The following is a 9741-nucleotide window of genomic DNA, read 5'->3' as shown; positions in this document are numbered from 1 at the left end:
GCCATACAGGGTATCTGTTCCAGTAATTGCTCCCCCAGCCACGGCGATCACCATCTCTGCCTACATCAAATTCACTCATCTGCCTGTGCCCCCCTGCTGGCCTGGGCCTCGTACTACGGCCCTGGTCGCACTAGGTACCTATAAATTTAGTAGTCAAAATGTCCAACAAAAGGTACTCTAGTGAAGAGACCTATAGGATTCTGAGCATGTAAGATAAGAGTGAAGGGGAAGCCTCACTGACAGAATCAGGCTCAGAACATGAACCTGTAGAGAGCAGCGGCACCCTGACAGATAGCTCAGACAATAGAGTAGAGGTCCCTGCTAAGCTCAGGCGTACCTGACCCCATTCCCAGGTTGCTGAGGTGTTAGAATTGCATGATGATTCTCATATGCAGCAGAGTGCCAGTACTAGTGCCCCTCTACCTTTTGGTGAACTGGCGAGTACCAGCGGCTTAGCACATCCTGGTTTTTACATACCAGCACTGCAGTATCACTTGGTGACGTGGCAAGTTCCATAAGTGCATTACAAGCTGATGAGGTGGCCAGCACAAATAGTGTCCCACAGCCACTAAGAATTTGAACACAGGCCTGTAGAGCCCAGTGTCCTTCCGGATTTGCTTGCAACTCCTGATTGGCAGCCTACAAATCCTGTAGCACCCGAACTTCCCCCATCCACTGCCCTCCCCTTGATTTTTTGGAGCTGATTGATTGTGGACTTAAGCAATTTATACGCACAACAATTTATCGTCACCGACCCAAATTCAAACCTTGCCAGACTGTTTGCATGAAAACCTGTTACGGTTTCCGAATGTAAAGGTTTTTTTGGCCTAACTCTCAACATGGGCATTACTAAAAAGAATGAGTTGCGGTTGTATTGGTCCACAGACCCGATTCATATGTCCGTTTTCTCTGCTGCTATGGCCAGGCATAGATATGAGAATATAATACAATTTATGCATTTCAACGACAATACACCCGGCCCTCTTCAGGGTGACCCTGAATATGATAAGCTCCACAGAATTCGACCCCTCGTAAATCACCTTAACCAGAAATTTGCAGATGTGTATACACCCCACCAAAACATTTGCGTTGATGAGTCCCTCGTTAATTTTTCTGGCCGCCTTGTATTCAGTTTCTCCCCAGCAAACGTGCCAGATATGGGGTCAAAATGTATAAGACCTGTGAGAGGGCAACAGGCTATACATGTCATTTTCGGATTTACAAGGGAAAAGATGTCACGTGGAGCCCCCAGATGCCTAGACTACACGGGGAGCCGTGGCAAGATAATTGGACTTGGTGTCACCATTTTTCCATATGGAGTACCACTTATACGTGGACAATTTTGATAGAAGCGTGATACTATTTAGACATTTCTACAATCTTGGAATTGGCGCATGTGGAACCATGCGATCTAATCGCTGGGGCTTCCCCCAATGGCTTGTACATATCTGACTTAGAAAGGGGGAAAAGCCTGCTTGAAAAATGATGGATTGCTCACAGGGAACTGGAAGGACAAAGGGGATGTTTTCATCCTGTCTTCCATTCACACAGACACAACCATCCAAATTTCCACGGCACCTGGTGTTGTTGAGAAGCCCCTCTAAGTCCAAGACTATAACCTTAACCTTAACATGGGAGGGGTGGACTTCATTGACCAGATGATGAAGCCGTACTTATTTTCCCATAAAGCCAGACGCTGGTACAAAAAAGTAACTACAAAGCAACTGGACGAAGTGGACCCTTCCTAAAATTCCAGAAAGAGATCATCATGGCCCTTTTATATCCAGAAGGTGCTGTGGCTCAAACCCCCAACCCAGATGCAGTGAGCCAGTTGCATGAGAGGCATTTTCCTGATGACATTCTTGGTACCCCAACCCAAAAGTCACCCCCAAAAAATGTCATGTCTGTAGCAGACAATAAATAAGAATAAAGCGTGACACCTGCTTTTTTTTTGTTTCTCCTGTCCTGGCCAACCTGGTCTCTACCTCAAGGACTGCTTCTGTCACTACCACACACTAGTGGAGTATTAGTATAGAGTACAGTATGGCACAGTCTAGGGTACATATTTACACAGGGTCCCAAAAGATGTTAGGTAGTCAGAAAACTGGCTACTGCATTTTGAGAGACCCTCAAATCAGGAATGTTAAAGCTTTTTTTTTTTGTAAGTTAAGTTGACAAAAAATGTAATAGTTGTCTTTTTATTGAGCTATTGTTCTATTGTTAATGTTTTATTGTTAACCATTGTTGTTTTCTTTGCAGGAACACCATTCAGCTGCAGCACTGGTCTATTTGTTCTGACAGCAACAGGGTGTACTCTTAGAATATACGTATGTGTGTGCAGCGTTGCTGGATGAGATTTTTCAGCCGCAATTAAAAAAAAGAACATATATGCCCAAGCATGGGGGCCTAGGGTGGCCAGTGGGTGGATAGCTCCTATGCTTCAGCATATTTTTTTGTTCATATCTTTGGGCACAGATTTCAATAAAAAAAAGTTGTTTTATTGAGTTACTGTTATATTGATCCTGTTTTATTGTTAACTGCTGTTGGAAATACCCCCTCCCCCCCCTCACCATTGCCTTCCAAGGCTTTCTCGGACTGTCCCGTCCCGTCCCATCGGGGATCCTGAGAATGCAGCCAGCATTTCTGCCAGCTGACGTTAGACCATAATGGCTCCTGTCATCTCTAAAGTCTAAGTATTCAGAAGCTACGAGCTTTTCATCACTTTGGTTTTGCTGGATATTAGCAGCGCCATTTTTAAATTGGGAAAGCAAATGACCGAAGGGCAGAGGAGATATCTAGAGGTTAATAGACCCCAGACTTCTCAAACTAATGCCTGTCACTGCCTATTGCTATCACAAGGGATATTTACATTCCCTGTGATGACAATAAAAGTGATAAAAGAATAGGGACAGTGTAAAAAAAACAAAATAAATATTTTTTACAAAATGTGAAGTACCCTCATGCCCCCCACGCTCGCACATAAGTGTTGGCCCGTGTCGGTATGTACACAGCGGTTGCACTACGCATGTGAGGTATCACCACGAACATCAGATCAAGGGCAGTAATTCTAGCACTAGGCCTCCTGTGTAAATCTAAATTGGTAGCCTGTAAAGTCTTTTAAATTGTCACCTATGGATATTAAATATGTATGTAGTTTGTCACCGTTGCACGGGGCGTGCGCAGTTTTAAAGTGGTTGTAAAGGCTCAAGGTTTTTTACCTTCATGCATTCTATGCAAAACTTCTGTGTGCAGCAGTGCTCCCAGCCCCCTCAATACTAATCAAGATCCAGCAATGTGCACAACAGCCTCGGCTGTCCCGGATCTCTGCCCCCTCATCAGCTGAGACAGCAAGCGTTCTCTCCTGCTGCAGTCAATCACAGCCAGTCAGCCAATGAGGAGAGAGAGGGGGTGGGGACAAGCAGCGGAAGTCACTATCCCCGTGCTGGACCGTTCCTAGCCGACTTCCTGCACCCTCAGATAGGCAGGATGGCCGCCGGAGGAAAGAGACCAATCTCTATGATCATAGAGAGCACAGGCTCCAGAATACATTCCAGGACAGGTTAAGAAGGCAGAGAAGTTGGAAAATTACCCATAGGATCTTGACTACTGGAGCATTATCCTTTGAGAGGCACAGGGTGTGAACGCACCTGCACCCCCTGCTGCCCCCCTGTTGGTCCAGGGAGAGAAGAGAGAACACCACACTTCTGTGCAACAGACCTCAGATTGGAATCATTCCCCTTATCCTTATACCAGAAGATACTGAAGTGGATATTTCTCAGGAGGTATCATGGCTGACTGCAAGGTTTTTTTGAACATTGATATGCTGGATAATAAATAGGAAGACCATTCTGGAGGAGAGGGTGGAGGAAAGTGGAGCAACAAAGGAATTATACTTGAAGAAGAGTCGGCCACACACTGGAGGATTGATGAATATAGTGTATATTTATTCATCCATAGGACACACAAAACATAAGGACATGAATACAGGACCTGTTATTGCATTTCACATAATCTCATGCTTAATCGCTCCCCCTTTAGACCTGGTAGGACTTTTAAGGGGAACCCCACCTCCCACAAATTGGGGGAAAAGGCTTGGGGTTAACCTAAATTCCTACCAGACCCTTGATCCAAGCACAGGCCTGGCAGGGCAGGAAAGGAAGGGCCCCCCACCGCAGCTTACCAGGCCATGTACCCTCGGCCTTGAGATGGTATCCCCATGCCAATGGGGACAAGAGCCTCTTCCTCACACCCCTAGTCTGGTGGTTGTGGGGGTCTGTGGCCAGGGGAACTCATTAGCATCAAGATACCCCTTTAAATAAGAGCCCCCACCTTATAAATGAGTAAGGGGTACCTGTACCCCTACCCATTCACTAAATGGTTACATTCAGTAAAAAAAATAAAGAGACCAGTCTTTTGAAAAATTCCTTTAATTGAACAAAAAACAACAGTTTTTGACAAGCCCTTTAATGAAAAAAAAAAAAGCCCCAAAAAATGGTTACAGCATTGTAATCCATCATCAATCACAACATCCAATGTTGTCGCGCTTACACCGACTCACTTAAATTTTTAAAAAAACCAACACCTGCCGCACACTCACCACAATATGACAGGTCTGACATTTGTTGTCAAATGTAAACAAATAGACATAGGTAGCGGTTATGTCACGACTAGCTCCACCCAATTGTTTACAATTGACTGTCAACTGTCAGACCTGTCATATTGCAGCAAGTGCTCGGTGGGTGTGGATGGGTCGGGTGGCGTCTATTTTTTTTTCATGTCAGGACAATGCTGGATGCTGCAGGCATGTGGCCTGACAACCACAGGGAGAGGGAGCACTCGATTCTCCACCCTTTCCTTCCCTGCCAGTGCTCAGATCAAAGAGGAACCCACGCTTTTTTCCATTTTGGGGGGGGTGGGGTTCCCCTTAAAAGCCCTACCAGGCCTAAAGGGCTTGGTATGGATTTTAGGGGGAACCGCAAACATTTTTTTTTAATACATTTTTTACTGTGGGGTCCCTCTTGACCTGCCTGCCAGCCAGCCAAAAGGCTTGGCATGGATTGGGGGGGGCGAGTATTCTCCCTTCGGCAGTGTCCAGCAACACACTGCACAAGGCTGCAGCCTTACATAGTGTGGGGTGGGGAATGCGCACTGTGAGAGCGCAGTGCATTGTGGAATGTTTGGCGAGCAAACAGTTTGTGGTGCATTCACACCATAACTCTTCAGAGTTACACTGTAACCAGAAAGTATTCACAGCGCTTAACTTTTGCCACTTTTTGTTACAGCTTTTTTCCAAAATGGATTAAATTCATTTTTTTCCCCTCAACATTCTACGAACAATACTCCATAGTGACAACGTTTGTGCTCTGACATGCACTGTTAACTGGGGGACCTTATATGACAGTTTATGCCTTTCCTAATCATGTCCAATCAGCTGCATTTCCCACAGGTGGACTCCAATCAAGTTGTGGAAACATCTCAAGGATGATGAGTGGGAACAGGATGCACCAGAGCTAAATTTTGAGTGTCATGGCAAAGGCTGTGAATACTTATGTACATGTGGGTTTTTATCTTTAACAAATTGCAAAGATTTCAAAATGAACTTATTTCTCAATGCCATTATGGGACATTGTTTGTAGAATGTTGAGGAAAAAAATGAATTTAAACCAGTTTGGAATAAGGCTGTAATATAACAAAAAATTATATGCACCTGTCACACAGTGTGTTGCAAAAATGGGCCTTGGGTGTTGATGCCTCTGCACTGTACCCCTTACATTTACTCATGATGAGTGCAGGAATTGGCACTGCTCAAAAAAACTAAAATGATATGCACCTGTCACAAAGGTGCGAAAAAATTTGGTGTTGGTGGTGCCTGAACACTGTAACCCTGCAGTTATTCTTGGTGAGTGCAGGAATGGGCCCTGCTGTAAAAAAATTTGAAAACAAATCTGTAAAAAAATAAATGAAATTAGATGCATCTGTCAAACAGGTACAAATTGGGTCTTGGTGGTGCCTGAACACTCTAACCCCTCACAGTTACTCTTGCTGGACATAGAAATGGGCCCTGCTGTAAAAAATGGTTTCAAATGTGAAAAAAAAAATTAAAAACATAAATTACATGCTCCTGTCACATGCAGGTGAGTGTTGGTGGTTCAGCTGACACCTCTGTGCATAATAGTGGAGCTATGGAAAGAGTAGCTGTGGATGAGGAGCCTGTGGAATAGGCCCCTTTGGCAGCTGCAGTGGAAGGTGAACTAGTATGAGCCTGGGCAAGAGAGGATGAGGAGGAAGAGGATGGCTTAGTTATCCAATTCACCACCTCTTCTGCATGTTGTGGCTTAATAACATGGCCAGCACTGGGGGGAAAAAAAAAAAAAGGACAAGCGTGCCCTGCCTGCGGAGAATGCACCATGTCCACCACTTTTCACTGTGGACACAGAGGCTGCTTACCCTCTTTTAACTGCCTGTAAGCGTCTCCCTTATTATTTTAGAGTGTGGGATGGGAGTGCTTGGGTGCAATACTTTTGTGCATTTTATTATTGTTTTTTTTTTAGTAAAGAAAATAGGGGATTTGGCAATTATGGAAAACAAATCCAAAAAAACAATAGTGACATAGAAGGAAGAACACCTGTGAAAAAATAAAACAAAAATTCAGAAAGCAAAAAAAAAAAGGCAAAACAACTGCTGACGTAGAAGCAGACAAAAATATGCCCTAAATATTTTTGCTGCTGCAAAAATTTATATATATATATATATATATATATATTTTTTTTTTTTTTTTTTTAAGAAAAAAAAAAAAGGGAACCACTGTTGACGCAGAAGAAAGAACACCTGCGATGCAGAAGGGGGGAGCAATTATGCACTAATTATTTTTACTGCTGCGGCAAAAAATAAAATACAATTTAAAAAAAAAAAATTAAGAAAGTAAAAAACAAAAAAACAAAGGAAACCACTGCTGACGCAAAATGAGGAACACTAATGATGCAGCAACAGAACCAGATACTGCGGAAACAAACAAAAATGTAACAAAGAAAATAAAAATGGGAACAGCGGTGACACAGAAGTGCTGTAAAACAAACTGACACCACTACACTGCTCTTCACAACACTGCACTACACTCCTAAAACACCACTAACTCCAGCAACACACTACACACTGCTGTGTAAGCAGCCTTATGTAGTGTGATGTGTTGATTTACCTGTGAGCCATATTGCTGTGACTTTGGCCAATCTTAGCTCTCACAGTGCATTGTGCTCGAACATCGAGTCCAATACTAGTTGGAACTAGGACCTGAACACACCCAAATGTATCCCCAGTGGGTTTTTTTTTTTTTTTTTAACTGCTTGAGATCCCAAACAAAGCTCAAACAGCTCAAGTGTTTAAGAGTGAGTATACCAACATGGACAAATTAGTCGGTACCCCCATAGCTCATTCAAACAATGCTTGGTTCCGCTTTAAAAATAATAAAACTAAAAACAATTATCTCATGTAAAGTATATCTGCATGCCTTTGGTACAGTATTAAGAGTAAAGCAAAGAAAGTGTGAAAAGAGATAAATTATTACAAAGTTAATTTAAAATGTCCTGGACAGATTTGTTTGTACCCCAGAAAAGGTTCTAAATAATTGGATTATGGTGATATTTCTTTTTTTCTGTAATTAGAAACACATCTTCAATTCTGTAATCAGTCAGCCTATTTAATGGCATTACTGCTGTTTGATATTGTGTGCACTACACTGAATATGTATTTTATGATGTACTAGCTCAGGGGTGGGCAACTGTGGCCCTCCAGCTGTTGGTGAACTACAAGTCCCATCATGCCTCTGCCTTTGGGAGTCATGCTTGTAACTGTCAGTTTTGCAATGCCTCATGGGACTTGTAGTTCTACAACAGCTGGAGGGCCACAGTTGCCCAACCCTGTACTAGCTCGTAGCTAAAATATATTATAACATAAATATCTTCCAGAAGTCTCGAAGTTATGTATCTGTGGTGTAGTGCTCCTTGTTAAGCGTTCAATGTTTGACATTCCTGACAAAGGATGGTCACACAGAACAGCTTCTAAAAGAATGCAGTTTAATTGCTGTCCACTAGTAAAAGCTATCTTCATGAGAAGCCATAATCTGTGAATACTACAAACAACCATTTATATTAGATGTACCAGGACAATGACTCACTAGAGAGGAAAAAAAAAACAGGAAAAGTATAACAGCCCTGTAGCCTGAACCCTGAAAGGACAAGCCCATGTCTGTAAAAGGTTCACTAGTTCATTATACCTGGCTCTATTAAGGTTGAAGAACTAAAAACTAAAAGGCAAAACTATATTTTTTATTTGTATATAACAGTAAGGGAACAGAGCAGTCCCAATCCTCTTCTCTGGTCCCCCACTGGTGCTCCGGTCTCCTCCTCTTCTTGATGTGCCACCATAACAAGCCAATTTCTATGTGGCACACCTGCATGCTCAATCCCAAGCCCTGCTATCTGGTGTCCATTGATACAGACAGTGAGGCTCGGCCCCGTACCCCACTCCCTCATCACAGGATTTAACTGCAACCAATGGCTTCCACTGCTTTCAGCAAAGCCTGTGAGAGCAGGGAGAAGAGGAGAGAACCTCTGCTCTTGTGTACAGCACAGGATTGAGATTGGGGTTTACGGAAGTATTAGGGATCGTGAGAGGGCAATATTAAACATTTTTTACCTTAATGGAAGGAATGCCTTAGGGTAAAAATGTTTAGGCTTTACAACCACTTTTAAGTGTTACTAAACCCACAACAGTAAAATCAGTCTGTATATGCAGTAAAGCACGCTTGTTATACTCACCGTGGAACCTAAGGGGTCAATCCTCTGCTTTGTATAAAAAAAAACTATTTGATGCTGACTTCTCTGATACTCCTCTTCTTCAAGTGTCCCCCTTTTATTGCCTTATAAGACATAGTGGGGAATCTCTTTGCACATGCTCAGTTTGGTGTGTATTGCTAGTGCTTTTTTTTCCTGGGGAGAGTGCATGTGATCAGCACAGAGCCAATCAGCACTGTCCTGACAGAGGCCAGGGGTTCTACAACCTACTAGAGCAAAATGAAAAACCTCTTACAAGCTTTAACCGGTGCTCTTTTGAACACTGATAGAAGTCACAAGACTGCTCTAACTGCTGATGAGAAAAGGTATTTAGCAGTTTATATTTACTAAAATAATTGCACTTCCATGTTCTGTGTACTGTGGGAGACCAGATAGAGTGAATGCAGGGTCCTGGGTTTAGCAACACTTAAAGGTTACAAATGTTTTGACCACTAACATTAGCATGTAAACAAACAATACTTCTGCATTCAGATCCATAGTAAGCTATGTGCTATTTGGATTTCAATGCAGTTTTTATACACCCATTTACACAAGCCCTAATGCTGCAAGCTGCACTTGCATACAGACCAACTGAACAGAAATCAACCTCCCCAATCACATAGAAAGAGTGTAAGTTGTTGCAAAGTTATACTGTAATTGGGACATGGAAAATTATCCATTGAGACAGAATAAGTATTTAGGCTGAGTTTACTGATCTGCATACTTGTTTCAGGTCTGTGACCCAGGAAGAACAACCAGGTAACCAGCATTTTCAGAAGAATGCCAGTAACAAAACTATTTCTTATATCTTCCAAGAATTCTGGTGGGCAGGAGCAGAGATAGGAACTATAAGAAGCAGAACTCACCATGGATGTCTCTAACACAGGGGTTCACTCTGGCTCCACTTATAGAT

This window comes from Staurois parvus, unplaced genomic scaffold (genome assembly GCF_062004578.1).
Source record: "Staurois parvus isolate SC_StPar_1 unplaced genomic scaffold, SC_StPar_1.0 ptg000182l, whole genome shotgun sequence".
Taxonomy (NCBI): Eukaryota; Metazoa; Chordata; class Amphibia; order Anura; family Ranidae; genus Staurois; species Staurois parvus.
This window is presented reverse-complemented; position numbering follows the sequence as displayed.